The sequence below is a fragment of the Polypterus senegalus genome, chromosome 8 (assembly GCF_016835505.1).
Source record: "Polypterus senegalus isolate Bchr_013 chromosome 8, ASM1683550v1, whole genome shotgun sequence".
Lineage (NCBI taxonomy): Eukaryota > Metazoa > Chordata > Cladistia > Polypteriformes > Polypteridae > Polypterus > Polypterus senegalus.
Genome location: NC_053161.1, coordinates 113,652,010 through 113,674,327, shown reverse-complemented (window position 1 = coordinate 113,674,327; position 22,318 = coordinate 113,652,010).

Genomic DNA, 22,318 nt, shown 5'->3' with positions numbered 1-22,318 from the left:
ATGTAGTACAATTTTAATTTAAAGTAATACATGTATTTGACTGGTAATACCCAGGCATCTGGTCGTTCATGTAGTATTAGGGATTTTTGTGTGTTAGGTGAAATTGTAAGAAATAGCAAAGTTAATTTATCAGTCATACGTCTGTAAAGCCATGTAATGCATTAGGTAAGGTGACCATCCGTACCCGTTTTCCGGGGACAGTCCCCGTTTTCAGACAACTGTCCCCACTCAGAAACATATCCCTGTTTTGTCCCCGGTTTCAGCTGGTTCCCTTTTTTGAATGTATCTCATCACCAGGATAATTTGAACTCGGCGCGCATGTGCGGTGTTTTGACGGAGGTTATGTTTTACCGCATCCTGCAACTTTGGCGAGAAATCACGTGATAAGCTTTCGCTTTTTAGAGAAGGGTCTGGCTGCAGCCACTGTAAGCTGTTGAGCTCCACAGTAAGCGGAAACACGTGACCTCCAAAGTAGGCGAATGAATATAGGACCTACCCAATCACCAGCCCTAACCTTAAAAACACTGGGGAAGGCAGCAACAGTGAAATAGCATGCCTAAGCTTAAGATAGTGGGGGATATTCCTTCTTTAGCATATAAAATAACCATTCGCGGAAATGTCCATCTCGGACAACAAGTAACACGAGGCAGGACAGGATCCAACTTAAAAAGCTATTTCTTCCGCAAACTAAAAAATCCTTCTAAAACCACACATGGATGATCACTTTTCCAGAAAAGAGTACGATGAAAACGGTTTCTTTTAACTAAATGAAGCCAACCCAAACAACCGGACGTACAAGGCAGGATAAAATTAAAAAGGCTAAACGGGACTAACTAATATAGGACCTACCCAATCAGCAATCCTAACCTTAAAAAACACTGGGCAAAGCAGCAAAAGGGAAATAGCACGCCTAAGTTTAAGATAGTAGGGGAGGGGCGTTTTCCGTCTACTGTGGCGGTCACGTGTTTCCGCTTACTGTGGAGCTCAACACCTTACAGTGGCTGCAGCCAGGTGCTCTTGGCTTTTTATGAAGTCTACGCTACTCTAGCCCCCCCCCCCTTCCCCCATGTCCCTGGATTTGCCCAAAAAATTCTGGTCACCTTATATTAGGAATTCCGTTCAGCGTAGCTAGGAAGGGGCGGTCCGCCCCGGGCAGCACATTTTGGGGGCGCCATTATTGGGGCAAAGGCTCAATACAATTCGTGTGTTCGGAAAAATATCACTCATGAATGAAAAATGTAAAATTCTCTGATTTTTACCCACAAATGCCTTAAAAATAATTTTCAGACTGTCCTTTGACGGCATCAGATACAGCAGTTGAAATTTATGAGGCAATAACAAAAATAAACATAAACATTACACCGATTAGAATTTCTAGGAAGATAAACAACTAATTTACAATTTATAATTTCGTTTCGTTATCAATCCGAATGCGTTCCTGCAATGCACAGAAAACTTCCCCACCTATCACTTGTACACTACACTTGTTCTGGTTTTCGCCGCGTAATTATATTAAACTAATAATTTGCACACGGCTTATTAGTGCGTCTATACTGTATTCTTGTCTAGCTGATGCTTATAAATAATTATATGTGAAAAATGATTGATGTTTCTCTATATATATGAATAAATCTATACAAAATGTATCTTGATTTTTCTCTATGCGTCATTTTAATTTTCTAATTAATAGGTTAACATATTCAAATATGTTGGAGGGCGGCAAATTGAAGCCCCGCCCCGAGCAGCACAAACTCTAGCTACGCCACTGAGTACAAGCAAATACATTTTAAGCTGTGCCTGTGGGACTCAGTGTCCCTTCTGATATGGCGTAGATGCACAAAGGTGTGATTGTCACAGATCTCCTCGTGTTCAAGCATCTTTGCGTGCCCTGTCTGTTTTGATTTAACACATGCTCAGTGCAAAATGCCATCCTGTCTGTCAGTAAATATGCATTCACTGCCGCCTGCCTGCTCTTTCCTCACCCACAGTGATGTCATGATGTTTGCGTTCTAAGGCCGGAGTATTATACTTCACGCGATGTGACGCATGCTGCAGCGGACACTCCTGCTACGCAAGCGTTGTAGTGTTCATACTTGTGCGCGTACTTTACGTAAATCTGGAGGAATCCACCAGGTGGCAGTGCAAGATATTATCACGGTGAGAACATGTTTGGCTTCTCTGTGTTGTGAATTACCTAGAACACTCATTAAATTCTGATGACACCTTGCCGCAATATCTCTGAAAATTATGTTTATTAGTTAAATCCATCAATCCAGGGATGTGTCCTTTTCAGCAAGCATTGGGCAAGAGTGAGAAACAATCCAAACAAGCACTCTCATACACTAGCGTCATTTTAGTGGCACAAAATCCCCAAATCTGCATATCTTTGGAAGGAAACCGGAGCACAGTGTGGAATACAAGCAAGAAATACCAGCAACATAACTCCCTGCTAGACAGCAGTGCTATCACTCCACCACCGTGACACCCCTATGTGTGTAATTATTCCCTCCATGTGTGTAATTATTAACAGTATTCATTATTTATATGTAAAATGTAACATACACACTTTAATGCATTTCATCATGAAAGTGGTATCAAGTATAAATCTAAAGATTCTAAATGTGCAGAGAGCTGGAATATCATACATGTCATGTGTTTTATGTGGTGATCTATTGCTGCTTGCCGCTGCTGTCAGGTCCAAGAAGCTCGTAGCGATTAAAAACTGGGATGACGTTTACGATGGTCTCCATTAATGATAAAGTAAACTACTGTACGAGGTTAAAAAGGACATTTCGAGATTAAAGCCGAAATATCCGCTTTAATCACAAAATACATGTTTTCTCTGTGTCCTTTATTTTCTCAGTGGCTCAAATACAGCACTATGCATTATGTTGCTGTTGTTAAATTGCAAAAAAAAAGACGACACAAAAGACGGTATGTGAGACTTTTAAAATGTATCGTGTCTTTACTATCGGGAATATGCGACACTTAAATAGCACCACGAATGCATTTGTATGTCGGCATTTTGCTTCACCACATCGAAGCATTCATCCCGTAGGATCTGCATAGAGGCTTTCTGTCACATGTAGATAGTAAACAGAGACTCTGATGTCACATTCCGACTTTTAGCACACTGTGCCCCCCGACTTTTTGCTGGTACTGCAACTCGCGCACGTGTCGCGCTAATTTCTGAGGACCTGCACAGAGGACGTGTGAAATGAACGCTGGGAACGCGTGGCAGCCATGATGCGGGTACGTACGCATTCTGAGCGTGAAGTATAAATCGGCCCTAAGGTTGCAGGTATATTACACGTTATTGTCATTTTACTGGGGTAATTGAAAAACACTACATGTTAGTTGTATCTTGAGACCTTTTGGCGTGCTTACTATATGTTCTATTACCCATAAATTCTTCCACGGGTACACATCAACAAAGAAAAAAAGGAAAAAAAGATTTAGTAAAATATAAATAATTAGCCGAAGTCTGCCGTAGCATACAGCGGTGTAAGAATAGGAATAGAAAACGGTGAGAAAGGAATTCAGTATAACAAAGGCCCAGAAAACCACCGTCGCAGTATAACGAAAATAGCAAGGAGCGAAGCCAAAGCCAATGGTCGAGAGAGTACCTTCCTATAGCAGGCTACGGAAAACATAGACATATATAGATCGACACTGCATTCACTGTGTTGCCCAGTCGACACGATAAGTCAGCGCGTCCGCCCTATTGCGAATGCTAAAAGTGCCATGTAAACTAATACAGGTACATGTGGAAACCGGGTTTTCTGATGAAAAAACAATAACGTTTTAAACAGTATCGTTTACATACAACAGATTTTGGCGAATCGTTTTACATTCAGTTATTTATATCCATTTATACACTAATAATGGCAATTATTAAATAATAATAATAACAATAATTATTATTATTAAATAATTCCTCCCGTATATGTAACATTTCGCGGACTGTTTTCTTCCATCTCTGAAACATTTCTAGACTTCGTCCTGTTCTTACACAACACAATACTAAAGTATTGGTTAATGCCCGAGTCACCTCATGTATAGATTACTGTAATGGTATTCTATCTGTCATCCCACAAAAACGTATCCATTGCTTACAATTTATTCAAAATTCTGCTGCCAGGATAATAACCTGCAGTTCTAAATCCAATGAACATACTGTACTACACCTATTCTCTCTCAACTTCACTGGCTCCCTGTTAACTACAGAATACAATACTAAATACCGTTCTTAACATTTAAAGCTCTCCACAACCTCACTGATCTCCTACAGACTGACACTCGTCATGCTCACTCTGATTCTCATCTGCAGCTGTACTTTCTGTACCACACATTAAACTCTGTGCTATGGGTGCTCAAGCTCATAGTGCTCCTCAACCCAGGAATTCTCTTCTCTCTCATATAAATAAGCTCGATTCAATAACACATTTCAAAACTACCCTCAAAACTTTTCTTTTCAAACTGGCAGACCAATTGTGAATTTTGCACTGTTACTGCCAGTTATCTTTGTTTGTTTGCTAATTATTGCAGTTTGATCGAGAGCGACGGTGGACGCGGATGTAGGATTAGAGATGGCGGGCGGGACTCTGTCATGTGTATCCCATGGTCTTAGAGTTGGTGGGCTGGGCTCTGTGAGTTGGCGGGCGTGGCTCTCTGTCTTGCTTGCCCTTAGAGTTGGCGGGTGGGGCTCTGTCGAACGTATCTCATGATCTTGGAGTTGGTGGGCGGGGCTCTGTCTTGTGTGCGCTCTCTGTCTTGCTTGCGCTCACTGTCTTGCGTGCCCTTAGTGAATTATATATATAGATAATAATAATTCATTACAAGACACCCAATAGCTCAGTACAAAGACATTTAAAAAACAAATCGTTAAAATAAATATAAATATAGTCCTTTGCTCTTAAATTTTTACAAGGGTAGTTGGGGATTAAAAGAGAAAAAAACATGAATGTGATTTAAACATGAAATTGATATAGAAGGTCTTCTACAGTCTCAATTTGCAAGCAGAAGTTAGTGGGCACACATTTCTATAACAAAGGCCAAGCTGTGGAAATGAGTGTCCCCTCTGGTGGAAGATATAAAGGGGTACACTAGATCTGAAAGTGCTACAGAAGACTACTTATTAATGAAACTGTGCACAATTTGAACTACCCAGTTTTCATTTTACAAGGGTGCTTAAGATGAGGAATGCCATAGACTGTTAAAGGATAATAACACCTGCTGTGAAAATGAGATACAATTTAAAGAGGTAAAGGTGTTCATGACAGGTAAGGGTTTTTTTTTTTTTTATAGAACTTAAAGTATGGGCTGGCGCCCTGCCCGAGGTTTGTTTCCTGCCTTGCACGCTGTGCTGGCTGGGATTGGCTCCAGCAGACCCCCGTGACCCTGTAGTTAGGGTATAGCAGATTGGATAATGGATGGATGGATAGAACTTAAAGTATTTCATTCAAATGGTTTTAATCACTCATATGGCAGAGGGGAAATTTGAGTTCAACAAGAAGGCCTTTGCTGTGGAATTTTTTTTTCTTCTCTTTTTATCCCGACGCAGGAACAACTATCTGTGTAAAAATTTGAGAGCAAGGAAACACTTATGTCATTATTATATATTATTGTTGATATTTTGCTAAATCTTATTTTCCATTTTGCTTTGTTGATGAGGTCTCATTGAAGAATTTATTGATAACAGAACATGTGATAAGTACTCCAAAATGCCTGAAAATACAACTAACAAGTGGCATTTTTCAAAACCAAATTTATTGTCCGTCATTAATCACAAAGCACTATGGTAAAACAACTATAATGTGTAATACTCCTATAAACTTAGAACGCGGACATCATGACATTGCTCTGCGGGAGGAAACAGCAGGCATGATGCATCACATGCATGTTTACTGACAGACAGGACAGCATTTTGCACAAAGCATGTGTTAAATCAAAAGAGAAACACAGCCTAAAGATAGACAAACACTGTGATAATCACAGGATTTCAAATCACAAATCACACCTGAGCCAAATCAAAAGGAACAAAGCACAGATAATCGCAGTGCTTCTGTGGCACGCTTGAACATCATATTCCACTTTAGTAATTTGGGATACGCACACTTTGTATATTCCGTTTGAGCCATTTGTACATAATAATAAGGACTGCTGATGAAGGAGAATATATTATTATTATTATTATTATTATTATTATTATTATTATTATTATCTGGTTTACATTAACTGTATGTTTAATCGTGTAATTTATAAATTCACATTTGCCACTACATTTAAAACTGTAGCATCACTTATTGCATCAAGTGACTTTACAATAAAAAGCATCTAGATCTTTGTAAAGCCATCCTCTATTCAGAATATTAACCAAATAATGCAGTTAGCCCAACAAATACTCCACTTTATATATTTTACATTGTCTTTTTTTGACACTGCTTGCTAAATGACACGATTAAAGAAATATCACTGTATTTATACCACCACAGCCAATAAAACAAACAAACATTCTTACAGTCTTACATTTTTCTTGGTCTGCATTCTCCATAGCATTTATTTGGAAGGTCAAATGACTTCATTGCTGCTTGATATTCACTGCCTTCATGTCCTGTCACACTATCAGACTTCAAAAATGGTATGGTGCCTGGCTTTAATTCTGTTCCATTCTTGTCAATGAAACTAATCTAATAAAGAATGTTCAGATTCTTACACTGAACAGGTAAATAATGTCTACTCTTAATACTGCCCACGTTGTTTAAAGCAATATATCAAGTTGTTATTATATGAAACATGACCTTTAAATGAATATTATCTATTTGTGATTGTTTAACTAATGTGCCTTTTTCTGAACATAGCTTCTGTGGTCTTATACTTTGGTTTGTATAGCTGTTATACAAATCCATGAAGGGAAGGCCAAAAACATAAATACACTTGCCTAAAACACCACATACAGATATTAGCAATAAACAAGACCAATGGTGGTTAATTAACTAAGGATTAAGAAAACCAAATGGACAAAAAATAATTAGCCAAGCAAAACAGAAGACAAGTAGCTAAATTAGGAATTTTACATATTGTTTAATTAAAGGAGAAAACTTAATTGAAACTAAATTATCTAGAACACAAAGATAACTACTAGTTTATCAGAACCAAAGAAAAGACCATTAACTGAAAGAACAAAATCTCTTTTTACAGAGATAAAAAAAATTATTAAACTGATCCAAAATTCTAATAACCACCCATCCATCCATTTTAATAACCCATTTGTCCAAAACAAGGTTGTGAGGCAGCTGGAGCCCATCGCAGAAATCATTGGACATATGGCAGAAGCAATCCCTGGACAGGGCACCAGTAATTCCATTAACAAAATACCTAATAACGAATAAGGGCTAAACTAGGCAAACAAAAAGTCTGAAATTTAAAATTAATTCAAAATCTTTAAAATTCTCTAATACAAATCCTATTGAAACAACTAAAACACATATTTGAACAACTTTCCAAAGTTTAAAACCAAATACTAAACATGCAATAACTGTTTCAAGGAATCACTAAGGACCTAAACATGGAGAGAAGGTGGGCCATGTAAGGCAAAACTAATGCTACAGCAAAGAGCTGTGGCAAATGATAGTGTTTTATATTCCGCTCAGGTGACTGTTGTTGTGATTTAATACATCTTGTCCAATGTATAAGAAAAAAGAATCAGTCAGGAAATTGAAGTAATGTTAAGGCCTGGGCAAAAGCCATGTAAACAGACAAAATTCTTAACTAGGAAGTCAAAGAATTGAATGACAAATCACAAAGGCAAAATGTTCCAGCTACTTTATAATCCTTTATTTATTACAACTAGAAAATCACAAAGATTTAGTTTATCAAGAGTTTTCTAAAACCTTCTTTGTGGAATGATGCTTGCCACTGATCTTAAGTAGTCACCTGCTGATAATCTCTCACACGATCTCATAAAACAAAACATAGCAGCAACCCCTCATTGCTACTGTGAGATAAAATTGATGGCTACTAAGATGTATCACAAAACGGTGGCAACCTCAACCCAAAATAAAATGCAAAATAATGCAGTAACATCAGCACAAAACAAAATTATTTTTGTTGCAATAAAAAAGGAATCCATTTAGAAAAAAATACATGAAAAATGTATCAATAGTTAATATTGGTTACACACTATAACTGGGCCTAACTTCCAAAACTATGATGCCATCTACTAAAAGAGAGGCCTATTTCTCAAGATTATTAATACCATTCCACAGTTTTCACACATGATTCTGATTTGTTGAACTTTTTGTGAAAAAAGTCAATATACAAATCCCTTCATATATCACTGGTTGTATCAAGTCTGCATTTTGAAAGCATTGTCTTTCAATATCATTAACCCAAGTCAATGCAGCTCAAACCCAACTAACACACAATTTCCTAGGTGGAAATGCTAAGAGTCAAAATTGTTTACAACAATGAACAAAATAAACAAGCCATGTGTCAGTTTACTTGTTTTGGAACAATGGATCCACAAAGTCCAGTAGGTCGAGGGAGAGGATACAGAAGAGGAGATGAAAGATGAAGAGGAGCAGGAAGGGTAAGGGCCAGAACAAATAGGTTTGTTTTTTTTTTATTTATTTGAAGGAAATAACATTCCATATGATCAAGTCTTACATTTACAACAAAGAAAATAACATTGTATACAATCAAGTCAGACTTAACAGAATTCAACCCCCACCCAAAAGACAGTTTCTGACAGCACTGCCACCTGTTGGAATCTTCCAGATTTACATAAAGTACGTGCACAAGTATAAACAGTACAATGCTTGCGTAGCAGTAGCGTCCACAGGCACACACGTCGCTTCATGTGAAGTATAAACCCTAACGGCTTTAGCTGCTGAACCGGTAGAACCCCTTCAGCACATCTCCAACCTGAACCTATGACTGGGGATGGTCCTCACACTGTGTAAGACCTTGTGTCTTATCCCAGTTCCCAAGAAAGTGAAATCCATTGAACTCAATGATTTCAGGCCTGTGGCCTTTATATCCTTTATCATGAAGACCCTGGAGTGGCTGCTTCTTCATCTCCTCAGACCACAAGTGAACCACGCACTAGACCCTCTGCAGTTTGCCTATCAAGAGAATGTGGGTGTGGATGATGCCATTCTGTACCTCCTCCACTGGACCCACTTGCATCTGTACAAAGGATGTAGTACGTTGAGGATCATGTCCTTTACCTTTTCCAGTGCCTTCAACACCATCCAGCCCTTCCTACTGAGGGACAGGCTGATTGGAGTAGACTCACAATTGGTGAACTGGGTTACAGATTATTTCACTGATAGACCTCAGTTTGTCAGACTGGGGAACTGCACATCACAGATTGTTCTCAGTAGCACAGAAGCTCCACAGAGGACTGTTCTTTACTCTTACCTCTTCACCCTGTACACATTTGACTTTAGTTACAAGTCAGGGCCATGGCACATGCAAACGTTCTCAGATAACACTTCCGTTTTGAGGTGTTTCAGGGTGGACTGGAGGAGGAGTACAGGGGTCTGGTAAATGACTTTATGAGATGGTGTTGGTCAAGCCAACTGCTCCTGAACACTTCCAGAACCAAGGAGATGGTTGTGGACTACTGTAGGTCTAGACCATCATTGAGACATGTTTCCTTTTAAAATGGTTGATGTGAAATGGGTCAAGACCAATAAATGCCTTGGAGTGCAGTTGGATAACAGGCTGTACTGGTCAGAGAACACAAAAGGTCTGTTCAGGAAGGGGCAAGGCTGTTTTTTTTCTGAGGATGCTGGGCTTCTTTAGCATACTGTATGTAAGAATTTCCTGAAGATGTTCTATCAGTCGGTGGTTGCCAGTGCTCTCTTCTGTGCTGTGGTATGCTGGGGGTGTAACTTGAAGAAGAGAGATGCTGATTGTAATGACAAGCTGATCAGGTGAGCAGGATATGTGGTTGGCATGGAAATGGATTCTCTGGGGACAGTGGCAGAGAGGCAGACACCATGCAAACTGCTATCTATTATGGACAGTGAACATCACTCGCCATATACCACCATAATTAAGCAGAGAAATTTGTTTAGTGGTAAGCTGCTGCTGCTGCTTTCATAGAACTGCGATCTATCTATCTATCTATCTATCTATCTATCTATCTATCTATCTATCTATCTATCTATCTATCTATCTATCTATCTATCTATCTATCTATCTATCTATCTATCTATCTATCTGAAGGATAGGAATAAGTTATTTTTGGTGGCCAGGGATAGATGTACTAATTGAGAAGAGGGCCAATGCATGTCAGAAGATTACAAGTGCCCCACAGCTTTACCTGTAGAACTGACCTGAAAAGGTTTGGCAGTGTATTCATGTGGATTTCGCAGGCTCCTTTGAAGAAAAAATGTTAATGATGGTTGTGCATGCTTACAGTTAGTGGATGGATATTTCTCTTATGCACTTGAAAACTGCTGCTGAAACCATGGAAAATGTAGTGGAATTATCCTGTTATTATGGAACTCCAGAGCAACGTGTGAGTGGTAATGGTCCTAAATTTGTTTCACAGGAATTTGCCACTTTTCTACCAATTAACTTAGGTCAGCAAATTCGCTCTGTGCCACACCACTCTTCCAGCTAACAGTTTATCAGGAAGGTTCACAGAAACAATGAAGCATGCTCTGAAACAATGGAAGACGAAGCTGTCTTCATAAATGTTTCAGGAAAGTGTTACTATACTATATAAGGTAGTTTCAAAAACTGTGTAAAAACCTACTGAAAAATGAGCTACCATGGTAGCATAAGGAAAGAAAAGTCATTAAAATATCATCTGAAGTTAAGTGCCCTTAACCAAGGACAACAAATTAAACAGAGCAGAGAGTATAACCGTATCCAATGAGTGAACCTGTTATGTTACAATAGCAGCAACATTTCAACAGATAACGGATTCTCATTAACCAAGCTGAGAGTATGAGGGTTTATAAACATAATAATGTTTCAATTTTATACAGTATTTTGATATTCAATTTAGCCAGTGACACATAGTGTACATATTAGGGACTGTACACATGCTGGCCTCAATTAAATCCATTCGTTCAGTACCATTTCTTCTTCAAATAATAATGTGTGATAGAATATTGTAATAATAAAATAATGTGTGGTAGAAAATTCTTAGTAAGAAAGAACTCTACATTTTCTGAGACCCTTTTTAAAACTAAATATGGAAAATTACCAGTTCATTGAATTATTTGTATTGTGGGCAAAGAAAATCACCATGTATTTTCTGGATATACTATATTTGAAACTGCCACAGTTTTACAGATGCTATCAATTACATATAACTGTTACTTTTCAGGAAGGAAGTGGCAAATAAACAGACACTCCACATGCAGCTAGAGCAGGTTTTCTTTCCTTTTAAGGCGATTTCACCAAATATATTAAATCACGAAGATAATACTAGGTAGGCCTTTGTGCATCAAATTGCCTCTCTTGCCAGCTTTTCTTTGGTCATTTTCTTTATGTTCAGATCAACATTAAATTGTGTGAAACTTAAACTGGGTCAGATGTACAGATTATTAGGCAAGTAAAAATGATTACCGCTTTCTGGCAGTTAAAGCAGGTGCTTCCTTTCCACAGAAACTTACAATGTGAAACATTCATTTCAACTAACAACCAAACAAAATGATGACATTGTTTACACAAAAAAAGAATTGATAAGGTGGAATTTTTACCTTTGCATATTAGATCATCAAGAACATGGAGAAACAGCTGGAAACTTGTTAAGGGTTTTTCTTTACACAGAGAACCATAGATACTTGAAATAAGCTACCAAGTAGCATGGTAGACAGTAAAACTTCAGGGACTTCTAAAACTAGACTGGATGTTATTTTGGAGGGATTAAGTAAATAGGACTGGAGAAATCTGTTGTGCTGAGTGGCCTGTTTTCATCAAAATTTTTCTAATGTTCTAAAATATTGCATACTCATTGTCAACTACATTATATGCAAACAACATTATTTAAGGGTCAGATATTTAATGTACAGCATAGCATTAGCAAAAATCATTAGGGCCTTGACATTATGTACATCCATACCTTGATAATTCTCAGATTTGTTATTGAGTGTTATTAATTAGTTCACATTATGGCCATCCTGGCTTCCAGGATGTTTGTGCTCTGATTACATTGTAAAATTGTTATAAATGGTAATTTGCATAAAAGCAATTAATACTGTTAGCAACCAAGTAGCATTTAGTCCATCCATTTTGTAATCCATTTATAAAGGTCAGGATGATAGGGAGCTGGAGCCTATCCCAAAATTATTGTAAATAAGGCATTAGTAGCTGACAATATTCTCTTGGCAAATACATGTGATATGACTTCATTGCTGTTTTCTTTATGCAATATTATAAAAAAAACCATTTTCAGCCAGTTTTTAATTTTATGTAGTGACTCCTTCTTTTAAAAATGAAATTGATAACAAAAAACTTGACAGAATCAATATTATAGTCATAACAATAAGTCCATCTATCCATCCATCCATTTTCCAAAAAGATTATCCAGTTTAGTGCCTTATTCCCATGAGCCAAATGGCAAACCCAAATACATACAGTACTTACATCCCCAATTCACTCACTTATGCCAGCTAATCTAATGTGGGCATATCTAGGATTCACGAAGAACACTGGAGTCCTCAAGGGAAAACCCACTCAGCTGGGAAGAAATTTTGCACAGACATTGCCCAGAAAGTAGTGGTATGAATCTTTGCCAGACTATATTGCCCCATAAAAACAAGCATTAATTAAAAAAAATGTATAGCATTCATATTATTTTATTTTAGTACTACATTCTTCAATTAAGGAGTTGTAGGGAACCTAATATGGAAAAAGTGAGGAACATTAGATTATTATGAAGATGCTGCATAGTCCCTCACTTGTCTTGTTAAAAAGACTCAACAGTCATTTCACTTTTTAAGGAGACTTTGAAATGTGAACCTGTCCACATTCCAAAGGAGTGGAGGGTGTCCAGTTCATTTATCTCAGCATCGCATCTCTTCTTTTGGCAGATGATGTGGTTCCACTGGCTTCATCATGCTGTGACCTTATACATGTATTGGAGTGGTGTACAGCTGAATGTGAGACAGCTGGGGTGAGGATCAGCACCTCCAAGTCCGAGGTCATGTAATTCAGCAGAAAAAGGGTGGAGTGCCCTGTCAGATTACGGATTAGGTACTGTTTCAGGTGTTGTAGTTTAAGACTGTTTCACATGGCAAGCAACAACAAGCACATGGCTGGCACCTAAAGTTCCTTTGGTAAAATTTACTGTTACAGTATTTCCTTTTTTATTATTTAGTCCAGAAAAGCATTGAGCATAAACTTTCTTGACTAGCTCTCTATACAGCATACATTATAATAACACATCTTAGTATTTTTAATTGCTGATCTACCCAGAGCTGTTAGGATTTTTAAACATTTTAATGTCATTCTTTGTAACTTCAAAATTCTTTTTCTCTAAAAATATCAAATATTTATACTTCTATGGAAAAGACCTGAAATTTATGAACATTAAAATTATTTTGTTACGTATCTGCTGTTAATGCTATATAACTCCTATTACATACTGTACAGATTCTGCACTTTAATTTTGTATAACACCTTCTGTAATTATTCTTGGCTTTGCACTAATGAACCTAGCTTAGCGACATTTATATCTTTTATAAGAGCTTACGTAAACTAAAAAATTAGGGAGTTCTGGCTCTAACCTCTGCAGAGCTCCAAATTTGACTAATACTGCAAAAGTTATTTGCACTATAATTTTTTTGTCTGTGGTTAAAACAATTATGCAAAATATGTGATAAAAACTGTGTCAATTGAAGTTATTTAGTTTTGTATATTACATCTAGATTTTTAATAAAAATATATGTGTTGCTCACTAGTCTCTAAGGCAGTAAGTGCAGTCACCTAGCCTTGATTGTTTAAGGTCATAGAGAAGGTGAACTTCCTTGTGGCTTTAATCTAACTGCAAGTCTTGTTGTTGTTGCAGTTGTTGCAGCTGCGTACTGTTGCTGCCACAAAGGAGGGATAAAATGATGTACTGCAGTGACTCTAAAAATGCATTGTTTCTTGTGTGAATAGCTGTAGCACATGTCTGGCTATTCCTGCCTCTGCTACCCTTCTGGTAACATCACTTTGATAGTTGACGTAAATGCTAGTGCTTAATTTCTCCCTGATCCTTATGAATAATATAACAATCTTCACTACCAAGAATACTTGGCTACTTTTGGAGCCTCTGGTTAGATAAGCTGCAATATCCAAACTATTTCAAGTAAGCCTACGATCTGTTTCAGGGTTTTGCCCAACAGCAACATCAAAATCAGTACCGAAGGACTGCAGAATAATGTACATTTTATGTAAGCTTGAAATGTAGGTTGCTGATTGTATTTTAAACTGTATATGTTTACTGAGAGCAAGTACAAGAAAATCTCTTGTTTTTCTGACATATCGGCAATAAAGCAAATAAATAAATCGATACTGTTCTCAGAATGGCCAGCATCTCATTGTTCCTTATTATGCTATTTTTCATGATATGTATGCCAAACCTTGTTTCCTTATAGAATTTCTACTATTAGTGAAAATTTTCCTTCCCCTTTTTAAGTATGTAAAATATCTCCTAACATACACTATGTGTCCAAAAGTATGTGGACAGACCCCCTAACTTTTAAGTTCAGGTGTTTCAGCTGCAAACATTGTTAACAGGTGCATAAAAGCACATAGCTATGCAATCTTCTAACAAACATTGGTAGTAGAATGAGGTTGTACTGAAGAGCTCACCAACTTTAAATGTGGCCCTGTCATGGGATGCCACCTTTGTTACAAGTCAGTATGTGTAATTCCTACTCTGTTAGATCTGTCCTGGTCAATTTTAAGTGTTTTATTGTGAAGTGTCAGTCTGTAGGAAGAGCAACAAATCAGCCACAAAATGGTAGACTGTGCAATCTCACAGAGCAGGGTTGGGGAGTGCTGACGAGCATAGCACATAAAAATCACCTGTCCTCTGCTGCATCATCCATAACAGGGTTCCCAGCTTCTATGAAAGCAACATCAGTAAAAGAACCATGAGTCCGGAGTGTCATGAAATGAGTCTCCATGGCAGGGTAGCTGCACACTGGCTGAAGATGTGTAATGTGAAGTGTCAGCTGGAGTGGTGTAAAGCATTGTGCCATTGGACTCTGGAGTAGTTGAATTGTGTTCTTAAAAGTGATGAATCATGCTTCACTATCTGGCAGACTGATTGGTTTAGCACAGTGAAAGGCAACCTTTTTCGAGCTGCGGCACACTAAGTCCAAAAATTTTCTTTCGCGCCGCACCTGAGGGACAGCCGATAAATAAAGTCATGACGACACAATCTATGGACAATCACCAATAAAAACAGTTAATTTTACAAGTTTGAAAGACATTTTATTAATAAAGGAATCAAAGGATAAATCTTAAATTCAATTAATGTGAATGTTGAGATTGTTTTTCAGCACATATGAGATTGATGCGAGGATCAATTTTTGAAAGACAAACACGCATTTTCTTGTCGATCATTTGAAGTCTTTTGAGTTTCTTAGACTTCATTTCCGTAAGTGTTCCGTTATTTGTTTTTCCAACATAAAATATATTTTTTTAAACATTATCTTTTTAATCAACCAAAAGTTCAAAAACACTAGCAATTTTAAATATTTTACAAAATTTTTCGCGGTGCCCCTAGAAAATTTGACGGCGCACTGGTTGCCCGACAATGGTTTAGCAGATTCTAGGAGAATGATGTCTTCTGGACTGCATAGTGCCTACTGTAAAGTTTGGTGGAGGAGTAATAATAGTCTGAGGCTGGTTTTCATGTTTTGGGCTAGGCCCCTTGCTAACGCTACAGCATACAAGGACAATTTAGTGCCCTAGCTTCATCCTTACTGAACACCTTTGGGATGAATTGGAAAGCCAATTGCAAGCCTAGTCTTCTCAATCCAATATCAGTAAGTGACCTCACAAGTTATCACAGGCACACAGCTGTATATATATAATGGCAATTTTAGTACATAAATTCTGGTTGGGCTTATTGTCTGCAGACAGTCAGAAGAGGCAGAGCAATCGCTAGAGGCCAGCGATAAATGGAGTTGTGTGTGTGGGTGTGTGTGAGTATGTGTGAACAAGAAAGAAAGAAGGAGAGAGAGAGAGAGAGATGGTCAAGCACTTATAGAGCAGACAGGTGCACAAAGGGATGTGGCGAAAGGTGAAAAAAGAAGACTTAGAGAAAGCATATGACAGGGTATGCAGAAGTCGGAAATAGCGAAAAATATGTGAGGGTGGTATAGGATATGTATGAAGACAGTGTGACTATGGTGAGGTATGCAGTTGGAATGACAGCCTGGTTCAAGGTGAGGGTGAAATTACATCAAGGATCAGCTCTGTATCCTCTCCTGTTTGCAATGGTAATGGACAGGTTGACAGATGAGGTTAGATATGTGTGTTCGTGGACTATAATGTTTATGGATGATATTGTCATCTGTAGTACGATTAGATAGCAGGTTGAGGTGAACATGGAGAGGTGGAGGTACGCACTGGAGAAAAGGGGAATAAGAGCCAATAGGAGTAAGGCAGAGTACATGTGTGTAAAAGAGAGGGAAGGTGGTGGAAGTGGGGGGGGCTGCAAGGAGCAGAGGTTGTGAAGGTAGACGTATTTACAGTAAATAAATGGGTTCAAAAGTCCAAAGAAATGGAGAGTGCAGCAGAAAGGTGAAGAAGAGAGTACAGGCTAGGTGGTCTGGATGGAGAAGAGTGACAGGAGTGATTTTTGATAGAAGAGTAACTGCAAAAGTGAAAGGGAAGATCTATAAAACGGTAGTAAGACCCGCTGTGTTGTATGGTTTGGAGATGGTGGCACTGCTGAAAAGACAAGAAGCAAAGCTGTAAATGGCAGTTTTGAAGATGCTACGATTTTTGCTTGGAGTAATGAGGGCAGACAGCATTAGATATGGGTATATTAGAGGGCCAACACTGGTATGACAGTTTGGAGACCAAATAAGAGAGGATAGATTGAAATGGTTTGGGCATGTGCAGAGGAGAGATGAGGGGGACTTCGGGAAAAGAATGTTGAAGATAGAACCACCAGGCAACAGGAAAAGAGAAAGGCCAAAGAGGGGGTTTATGGATATGGTGAGGGAGGACATGAAGGCAGTCAGTTTGGAGGAAAACAGTCAGGGATAGATGGAGACAGATGATCCCCTGTGGCGACCCCTAAATGGTAGCAGCTGAAAGAAAAAGAATCAATGTGACTCTGTGTATTTGGACTATGGAAGAAAACCAGGAAAATTTACGTGAATTTAATTTTATGTAATCAGATTAGATTGAAAATTAGCACTGTGGTATAACAGATAAATATGCAGTCTTACAGCTGCAGAGTTATGGATTCATATAGTACCAGCCTGGTCATAGTTTACATGTTCTCACTGTGACTGTGCTACATTTTTCCAGATCTTCATGTTTCATATACATGCTATGTTGATAACTCTAAATTGTCCTTTTATGAATAGATAGGTAGATAGATACGTAGATAGATAGATACTTTATTAATACCAAGGGGAAATTATACTCCAGCAGCAGCATACTGATAAAAAACAATATTAAATTAAAGAGTGATAAAAATGCAGGTAAAACAGACAATAACTTTGTATAATGTTAATGTTTACTCCCACCGAAGGAATTGAAGAGTCGCATAGTTTTGGGGAGGAATGATCTCCTCAGTCTGTCAGTGGAGCAGGACAGTGACAGTCTGTTGCTGAAACTGCTCCTCTGTCTGGAGATGATACTGTTCAGTGGATGCAGTGGATTCTCCATGATTGACAGGAGCCTGCTCAGTGCCCATCGCTCTGCCATGTATGTCAAACTGTCCAGCTCTGTGCCTACAATAGAGCCTGCCTTCCTCACCAGTTTGTCCAGGCGTGAGGTGTCCTTCTTCTTTATGCTGCCTCCCCAGCACACCACCTCTCTTGCACAGAGCATCAGTATTGGTAGTCCAGTCCAATTTATCATCCAGCTCCACTCCCAGGTATATATATAGGTCTGTACCATCTGTACACAGTCGGCTCTGATAATCACGGGGTCCAGGAGGGTCCTGGGTCTCCTAAAATCCACCACCAGCTCCTTGGTTTTGCTGGTGTTCAGGTGTAAGTGGTTTGAGTCGCACCATTTAACAAAGTCCTTGATTAGGTTCCTATACTCCTTCTCCTGCCCACTACTGATGCAACCCACAATAGCAGTGTCGTCAGCGAACTTTTGCACGTGGCAGGACTCCGAGTTGTATTGGAAGTCCGATATATATAGGCTGAACAACTGGAGAAAGTACAGACCCCTGCAGTGCTCCTGTGTTGCTGACTAGGTATGATGGTTTCTGTGTATATGTAATTAACTGGTGACCTGCACAGGGATTGTTGCAATTTTATAGCAAATGCTGTTGGGATAAGCACCAGCTATCACTGACCGTGAATAGCACTGGAATAAGCAGGTGAAAAATGAAAGAATATAACAGATTAATTTAATTATGAGAATTTTATGCACTCTAGAAAGAAATGTAGTCTGGAAAATTGGAATAATAATGTAAGAACATAGGCAGAAAATGTAAATTAGTGGAGAAACTGAGTTTAAACAGGGTTCCTGATGTAAGCAGCCATGCAAATAGCACTGACTTGATAATTATTATCACCAAATGCAATTAGTTGGTTCAATCCCTATACCTGACCCTGACCCAGTCACTTAACATAGCAGTGCCCCATATTTAGTAATATGAAAATATGTTTTAGCAAAAGTAACATGTCATTATTATATATGTTTTACTGTATTTAGGTTCTCTATTTTTATTTTTCATTTTACTGTTAATCATTTTATCTTTTTCCCCTAATCACATTGATCACTGCTTTGAATATTATGAGCATTTTATAATAAATAGATGTCTTGAGGGGGTACCCAAATGGCAAGAGGATACTGAAGTGAAGACTCCTAGTAGCATTATATAAGACAGAGTCAGGTCCCACAGAGAATTTCCAGGAGAGAGATAGAAAAAAACACACTTGTAACAGGAAAGTCCTGCATATGCTAGTAAAATACAGGGGGCAGTATACTGTTTAAATGTACTGTGTGCCCTAGAAATACATTTGTGTTGGCCATCAGCACATGTGTGAGATAGAGATAGTCCTGAACTGGACTAGGAATTGGGCAGGGATGTTTAGTCTTGGGACTAAAAACAGATCTAGTTCCTAAAGGAAATGCCAAAGGATGTAACACATACTCATCACTACAGGGCACATACTCCGAGAAGGAAATGTATGGGACTGTGTCTTTTTAACAGGACACATTATGGAGTAACTGTCTTTCTGCCTTACACATCAGTACCTATTAGAAAGAATCTTCATACCTAAATTGATTCTGGGTCGTTCTAGAAGTAACCATTTGGGGATGTGTTTTAAATCCACATTATGTATAGAGTATAACTGAGTGTAGAGTTTATAAGGGAGTGAGAGAACACTCAACTGTAAAATATGATCATTTTTTAATAGAATTTCCTTGCCACCTTCTTCCAATGACCAGTCTTCCCTCACTATTATTTCTACATTTACATTTGTATTTATTTGCTTAGCAGATGTTTTTATCCAAACTGTCTTACATCAACAACTCCTACAACATCAACCAGAATGGCCAGTGACAAGTCCATCTCTCACCATCAGTGTAAGAAGACAACTGAGGAAGCTATACACAAGAAAAGCTGTGGGACCAGATTGAGTCAGTAATATAGTTCTTAAAGCCTCTACTTCAAGAGAAAGCAGGTACCTCTTCACCTAATGACTACAGACGAGTGGGACTTAATCTCACATCATGAAGACATTTAAGGGACTGGCCTTGGATTAGTGAGTCCTCTTGTGGTAGACCACAGGGACATGCAGTCAGGGGAGGCATGAAAAGTAAAAAAAAATTAATAATGATAACATAAAATAAATGTGTCCACTGGTATGTGCTATAAATTTGTTTCCTGTATGATTCCAATAATTTTACTAATTTTTATCATCAAAATCACTGAATTGGTGCCTTTCCTGTTTGAATACAGGGAAGAAACGCAAGGTGCAGCCGCAACAACCCTGACCTCACCTCGGACTACGCTGTCCCTCACACGCGGCATTGATGCCTGCTATTACCGCGTGCCTGTTGTTGTCTCTCTGTATGTCGCCAATATAATGTTTGCAGACATGTTTATTATGCACCCTGACTTTCCACAGTTTGGTTAATATCTTTAATGAATGTGTGTGACATATTTAGATTTGCTGATCGGACATAAAATCGCAGTGAAAAGGCACAAAGTGAGGCAGACAGTACCATGCCGCCCTGAAGGAAGTGCATGTAAGCTGAAGAGGTGCTTGTTGCTGCTGTTCTTCTATGCATAGGCGCCAATAAGTTAGCGATATCAGAAAGTCAAGTGCACTGCAGCGGTCCATTTATTTTTATTTTTTGTTCCGACTGACTGCCAAAATGGAAGATTAAGATTTTTAAAACTAAAGGAAAATAAGGTGGACTTAGAAAGAAGAAAGTGACAGAGATTTTCATGGAGAAGGATAGGTGCATGGACTTCATTTACAAATAAAGGTAAGACCATAAATGGTTTTCAGTTTTATAAAAAATGGGATCAGACTAAGAAAAAAAAAATCCAATATTTAAAAACTAAATTTTGACCTTAAATTAAATATTCTTTGTTTTTCTTGCTATCCTTTTGTTGAACAGTCTGTATTAAAATTGATTAAAGCATCAGAATTAAAAGCTTTTAAAAACAACTAAATATTTCAATTCAGGTCAAAATTGAAATCTGTTTTTTCATACACCACTCAATACTTTCATTTGTATTGAATGAGTTTGAATTGTGGAATTCCAACAGCAAATTTAAAACACATGGAGGGTACAGAGCAAATACACTCTCTCCTGCTACTATAAATGTAGCATTCTTTCTTAGCCAAATATGTACCTTACCTATGTGTGTGTAAAGAATGCTGATGAGATATGAAACATAACCAATAGTCAATGTGCATGCAGCCAATTGAATAGTAAATAAGCTACTCTTTTGGGTTCATATATTTGTAAATCTGACTGTGAAGGAGTCAGTGCTTCACCTGCTATAAACCTCACCACACGTCACTGGTAGACCACCTGGACCTACTTCAGTTTGTCTATTGAACAAAGATTAGAGTGGAGGAAGCAATCATCTCTCTGCTCCACAGTGTTTAATCTTACCAGGACAAAGTTGGCAGCACTAAGAAAAATATGTTTTTTGATTTCTCCAGCACCTTCATTATCATTCAGCCATCACTGTTAAGGGGCAAACTCAAGAGATATACAAGTGGATTAATGGATAATCTGTTGGGCAGACCTCAATTTGTTTCTGGTATGGATATGAGCAACACTGGAGCACCACAAGGAACAATCATGTCGCCTTTTCTCTTCACTCTGTACACCTCAGACTATAAATATAACATCAGGTCATGTCACGTGCAGACATTCTCAGATGATTCTGCACTTATGGGGTGTATTGATTAAAGGGCATGAGATATAAGTATAGGAGTCTTGTGGAGAAGTTTGTTTCTTGGTGCAAAAAGAATTTACTGCATCTTAACATCAGCAACACCAAGGAAATGGTTATTGAATTTTGCTGCACCAAAGAGCCTCTATGTCCAGTCACTTCAATAAGTGGTCCACTCCTGCAGGTACTTGGGGGTTCACATTAATGACAGGTTGGATGTTCTTGGAACACATGAGGAACTATATAAGAAAGGACAGAGCAGACTCTTCTTCCTTAGAAGAGTGTGTTCCTTTAATTTGGGAAGTGATATCCTTCGCAGTTTTTTTTTAACTCTGTGATGGCCAATGTGATTTACCATGCTGTGATGTGCTGGGCTGATAACATCACTTCAGGAGTGTCGACCGAATCAACAAGCTAATAGAAAAGGCAAGCTCAGTTATTGTATATACTCTGGACACGGTAGAGTTATTAGCAAAGGAGAGTTCATAATGGCACTCAGTTTTGTTTTAATTCTCTCCTTTGCCTTTAAAAATATTATTTAAATATATTTGATTTATAAATATGTTAAAAAACAATTGCAGGGATAGCGACATTTACAAAAAATATTAATATTTATTGTGTACATGCCTTTATGACGACTCCATGTAAAATAAAGCTTTGCTGATTTGTTACCTTATTAGTACACTTGCTTGAAACAATCCAACACATATCGAAATGAACCCCGAATAACCT